The sequence below is a fragment of the Macrobrachium rosenbergii genome, chromosome 3, assembly GCF_040412425.1.
Source record: "Macrobrachium rosenbergii isolate ZJJX-2024 chromosome 3, ASM4041242v1, whole genome shotgun sequence".
Lineage (NCBI taxonomy): Eukaryota > Metazoa > Arthropoda > Malacostraca > Decapoda > Palaemonidae > Macrobrachium > Macrobrachium rosenbergii.
In genome coordinates, this window is record NC_089743.1 from 50,942,530 (window position 1) to 50,948,975 (window position 6,446).

Below are 6,446 nucleotides of genomic sequence, written 5' to 3' on the forward strand. Positions count from 1 at the left end.
AATTTGGTATGTTTGATGATTGGAGGGTGGATGATCAACACGCCAATTTGCAGCCCTCTAGCCTCAGTATTTTTTAAGATCTGAGGGCGGACAGAAAAAGTGAGGACAGAAAAAGTGTGGACGGACAGAAAAAGCCATCTCAATAGTTTTCTTTTACAGAAAACTAAAAAGGAGTACGATTGCTTAATGATGGTAGCTATAAGAGCGCAGAGAATCGGCTCCTGTTTCTACCGTGCTTTGAAAGTACCTATAATCACCGGCCCTGATCTTCTGATCTCTCGTTAGAGGAAAAAAGAAGGAAAGTCTACGTAATTGTAGTGTAATTATACTCGGTACGATCGCATGAGCTACTCTCAACTTCAACCATGTTATGTCTTTTCATTGAATTATATTAAATGTTATGATACCCGTTAATTGCTCTCTACTTTATCTGGTAATTAGTACTTAGATACTGCAATCAAATACAAAATATAGTAAATTGAAGAGACGAAAAACTATTTGCAATTTTAATAAGAAAATTAAAATTGCCGGGGTACAGGTTCCAGTACCAGGCAGTAATTACGTTGAGCTATTTGAATATTTTAGGATATTTGACAAGATGAAAATTACGTGCTACGTGATTATCATTCTTTTTATAATCATGCCTTTTTTGTGGATCTTCTTAAGCCGAAAAAGTTAATAAAGTCAAGAGTTTCATGTGAGTAAAAGAAGACATGTGTCAGCATGTCTCTTGCTGTTTGACAGAAAAACCTTCAGCTCCCTGTTTCTCTTTGTTTACCTTTGACTTTCAGCGATAAATTAAAGATAATTTCTGTGGTCATATATATATATATATATATGTATATATATATATATATATATATATATATATATATATATATATATATATATATATATATATATATATATATATATATATAGTATATATATATATATATATATATATATATATATATATATATATATATATATATATATATATATATATATATATATATATGCATATATATTTATATACATAAACATACATACATACATACATATATCTATATATCAATATACACACACACACATATACATGATATATATATATATATATATATATATATATATATATATATATATATATATATATATATATGAAATGCATCAATCTCGTGTGTTCAATATGTTTACTATTACAAATTTCGTTGAAAATCATTTAATCTGAAAAAGGGTATGAATTTAAAATAAAACTCCTGTCCAGATGAATCCAATCCCAACCTGGAGTAAAGAACTAGTTTACTGCTAAACTACTACACAAACTTGTTAAGATAATGTTAACTATTTTTGCTTTTAGGCTAAAAAATACGGAGAATACTAATAACATTCACAAGAACTACTATCATGATGGCCACTTTGACCTTCCAGTTTCTGTTGAACTGAATTGAATTGAATATAGAGTTTAAGCGCTGGGACCTATGAGGTCATTCGGCGCTGGAAAGGAAACTGAGAGTAGGTAGGCCTGAAAGGTGTAACAGGACGAGAACCTCGCAGTTGCACTATCAGATGATTGTTAAGAGAGGTTGGATAGCGAGATGGAAGAAAGATAATATGAATGGAGTTACAGTAAAAGGAATGAAAGGGTTTGCAGCTAAGGGGCCCGAAGGGACGCTGCAAAGAACCTTAACTAATGACGACAGTGCACCCCGTGAGGTTCATTGACGCCACTATCCCCCTACGAGGTTTCCAATTTCTGTTGTTCAATCGCAATTATAATTTGTGTTCCTGTCAACTTGATTGGGTCAGTGTTAAAATTGTTACCCTATTCATCATCATATAAGCCTAATTCTCCTATGCTTATGTAAGTTACCCAAAATTGTTCAACAAATGCTCTATACACGCATTTATAACGCAATTACTTTAAACTGGAGTGGAATTACTTATACTGACTTATTATTTACTATTTAAAACTTCAAACGGTGCTGCTTATTATCTACGCGTCACCTACTTCGAGGAGTTAGTACTAAACATGGCGGAAGCTTTTTAGGACGTCGTGTTTAGTACTAGATATCGTTTATTAATATCATTTGTCGACCACACAATATAAAAATGGGTTTATATAATACTTTGATCCCCGAGGAGCTAGTACTCAACATGGCGTCCCAAGGAGCCTGCCGTGTTTAGTACTAGCACCTCGGAGTAGGTGACGCGTAGAAAAGAAGCCAAAGCAGCGCCACTTCAAACTCTCAGACAATAAAACTGCTTATATTTTGTAAGTCAAACCTATAAGTTGGGTGGTTAAAACAGACGATTTGGGGTCGTCCCGTTAAATCTGATCGTGCTTCTTTTTGGCTCAAGAAATTAGTTATGTACCTAGTAATCAGTTGGCTATGGCGACTGCAACCATTGTTCATTAGGATTTGGGTATACAGACCTCCTCCTAATAATAGTTTCTGAGAACTGGAAGACTGACCCCATCTTGATCCTCCCTCTTATGTCGGGAAGAGCCGTAAAATAAATTGCACATGTTCAATAAATGCCATTTTCCCACAGAGGGAGTGATTCTTTTTTTTTTTTTTTATCCCATACATTTCATGAACATTCTTCTCCAAACAGGAAAAGCAACTTCTCAAGAACTGACAGTATCTCTTCCTCGTGGTAATGACGTTAAATAATATATATTAGTGTCAACTGTCAAGAGAAGCGTCACTCTCAGCACGCCATAAGTAGTTGTACAGTTTTTCGAACTGGGCTGCCACCTTCACCTCACGTCTGCTCCACTGAATTTATCGTCCATTACCATAATTTCTTCATGGATACTTGACGTTTCAGTCAGTTAATCGACCGGCTCTGAACTTCTCTAGTTAACGATAGGAGTGCCATGCTATTGAAGATGATAACATTACTTGCATCTCATAAAATTGATGAAACGGGGAAATAAACATATCCAGCGTCCAAAAATATATACACACACGCACACATACATACATACATACATAAATCATTGATTAACTATCGCATCAGTCTGTTAACTTACTGATTGCCCATTTGATTGAATTTTGACTCTCGAGCTAACCAAATGGACTCAGAGCTATTCTAATTGCGCCTAAACCTTTCAGTTACTGTAGACGTTTTTCCATAAATGTTTTCAGTTTTGTTTTATCTAAATAGGAACGTAAGAATAATAAGTCTTTTGATTTACATTCAGCGGATTGACAGACAAGAGTGCACATTTCATAATTCATCATTCACCATCCAAATCATCAGAGGAACCTGTTTCCCTTCTCCCGGCACAGCCAAAAAATTGCCCGTGGCAAGAGCATCGCAAATTACATCAATCAGTTCCATCCTTTCTTCTGTGCTCGGCCGATGTGGCTCACTCATTATCTCTCTGCGCCATCGCCTTAGCGCTCTCGAGTTGCGCACTTCGCGGCTCTTATTATCTAATCAAACGGCGCAGTCAGCCTCGCCTTATCAATGACAAAACAACAAACAATATGCCGTCCTCACTCGTGAAACCGTCGGCGTCAACCACACCCATATCTCGAAGGCTAAAATGGAAAGTTCCTCGGTGCGTTGTGTCCCGCGAAGCCTCCCTCCCGGAGGAGGAGGGAGGCTGAAGCAGGTACTCGAGCCTTCGGCGGAGCGGAAATCTTCTTTGCTGGGTCCAGTTGTTCGTCCGTGGAGAGTCAGGTTTTATTTTATCTCTTTATTCATTTATTTATTCACTTGTTTATTCTAGAAAAAAATGCTGTCGAGAAATGCTGCGATACAGCTGTATTGCTGTTCTAAATGCTATTGATAGTGCTGTACTGTTGCCCATAAATGCTGCAAAAGTTCTGTATTGCTGTCAATAAATGCTGCAATATCGCTGTATCGTCCAGAAATGCTTTGCTGAAATGCCGAATAATTGCTGCCGATAGTGCGATGGCGCTGTATTGCTGTCCAAGAAATGCTGATGGTGTCAATAAATGCTACAAAATTGCTGTGTCCATAAATGCTGTCCAGAAAGCTGCCTGTATTGCTGTCAAGAAATGCTGCGATGGTGCTGTATTGATGCCAAGAAATGTTAAGAAGGTGCTGTATTGCTGTCAAGAAATGCTGCGATATCCATGCTGTCCAAATGCTGCGAAAGTGCTGTATTGCTGTCCAGAAATGCTGCGATAGTGCTGTATCGTATTGCCATAAATGCTGCGATAGTGCTGTATTGCTGTCCAGAAACGCTGCGATAGTGCTTTTTTTCTAGGAAGAGGCAATGGATTTTATTGGTATTTCCTGCATATGAAGATGATATGAATTGTTATTTAATATCACTCAAATTAACATTCAGCCTTATTTTCCATTACTAAAAGTGTTATTGTATTAAATTAAAAGTTAATAAAAATTGCTTTAGGAACCATCGTCTAACTTTTTAATCGTTTGTCGCATGCTTGTGACTTTCCATCAATGCAATGCAGTGTTCACCATGGTCTGTTCAGTACGAATATTAATATGCGAATCCATGATGTTCTATTAATTGCCATGCAGTATAGGAAGGTCACGATCATGTTATATGTGCTTTACTCAAGAAGTCACCTTGTGAACGTATTTAAATAGAATATATATATCTCCAACGAATCTAGTAGATGAATTGGCGTTTTTTTTATATTACTATGAAGTGAATTACTGTTTCTTTCATGTACCTTATAAAATAAATGAAAAATTCGGTTGAGGCAATACAGAAACATTCTGTTCGACACCTTATTCGTTATAAATAACAATTTCCTAGCTTTGTTTTCTCTCAGGTAACAAAAAAATTAGTAAAATAATTATAATAATTTCATGATGATTTTTAATATCTGTACGTAAAATTCTACATTTTTTAAAAGTAATCTTTGAGAAAATTTAAAGTTATGAAGACATAAGAACCTGACACTGCTTTAAACCAGGAAAAAATCTGTTAGGTCTGTTTTGTTCTGTTTATCCACTGGTACTGTTATACTTCAATGCAACAAATTAGAACCCATTTTACATTATGTCTCGTCAAACAGAAGCCTCGATATTAGTATAAGAAAACTGTAATTAAGTTTTTTAGCTTTGAAAAATCAAAGTAAATTTTTTAAGTACATTCTCCTAATCGAATACATCTAGAAGGATACAAGGAAATGTCATTTGAAAGCAATCAAATATAAATCAAAATATTTATTAAAAATTACTTTTCAGATAGAAGACATCATAATTAACTAATTAAAAAGAGAAATATCACTTAAGCATGATGTGTAAATTAGACTTTACTACAACAAAGTAATATGTCATAATCTGAGCAGACGCAACGGAAAACGACGAATAATAATAATAATAATAATAATAATAATAATAATAATAATAATAATAATAATAATAATAATAATAATAATAATAATAATAATTTGGCAGCAGACCCTCTTTTAAACAGGTTTTATTGAATATTATTGCTGCTTCAGCTGCATTTATTTTATAGAAGACTTTTCTATTTTCCTTATTGCGGACTTCTCTTCATTGGAGGTGCGTGCTAACAGCTCACATATATAATAATAATAATAATAATAATAATAATAATAATAATAATAATAATAATAATGTCTTTTAATTCTCGATATTATAGCCTCGTTGCATTGGTTCCTTGGTTCAATAATAATAATAATAATAACAATATAATAATAATAATAACGTTCCCCTCATCTTTCGGAAGCTTTGACCTTACTGGACCATTATTGTTTCCTTTAAGGTGAAGACGCCATGCTTCATGTTGTGATCGTCGACCTTGAGCCAATAACACTTTGTGGTCTAAGAGCGCTCTCTCTCTCTCTCTCTCTCTCTCTCTCTCTCTCTCTCTCTCTCTCTCTCTCTCTCTCTCAGCTGTAAAACTTTATTTCTGTACTTCGACCGAAAAGGACTAATGGATTACTAGAGGTTTCGTGGTTATTATTATTATTATTATTATTATTATTATTATTATTATTATTATTATTATTATTATTATTATGATCTATCAAAGAGTGCATGTTGTTACAGCTCTCAAAAGCTCTTATTTCGGTTTTTAAAACTATAGGACGTAAAATCTTTGAGGGTTTTAACAATTATTATTATTATTATTATTATTATTATTATTATTATTATTATTATTATTATTATTATTATTATTATTGCTGCTTTTGTTATTGAAAAGTGGCCACAGCATTTAAAGCTATCTATTCATTTTTTTTTTACAATTAAGCAAAGTTCAGCCATTGAATTTTTTCTTGATTATTTTTGTATCTTTTCCCTTAGAAAAGTCACTAACTACACCAAATAGGGTGCATTTTAATATGCATAATTCTCGAGAGCAACTGTACCTCCGGAGAGGTAATCAGCCATGACTATAACGTTACCTAGAGTCCTGAGGAGACTCCTGCTATACAGCAAATTCAGAGGGGGAAGATTTCATGGTGGCCGGTAATAAAGTC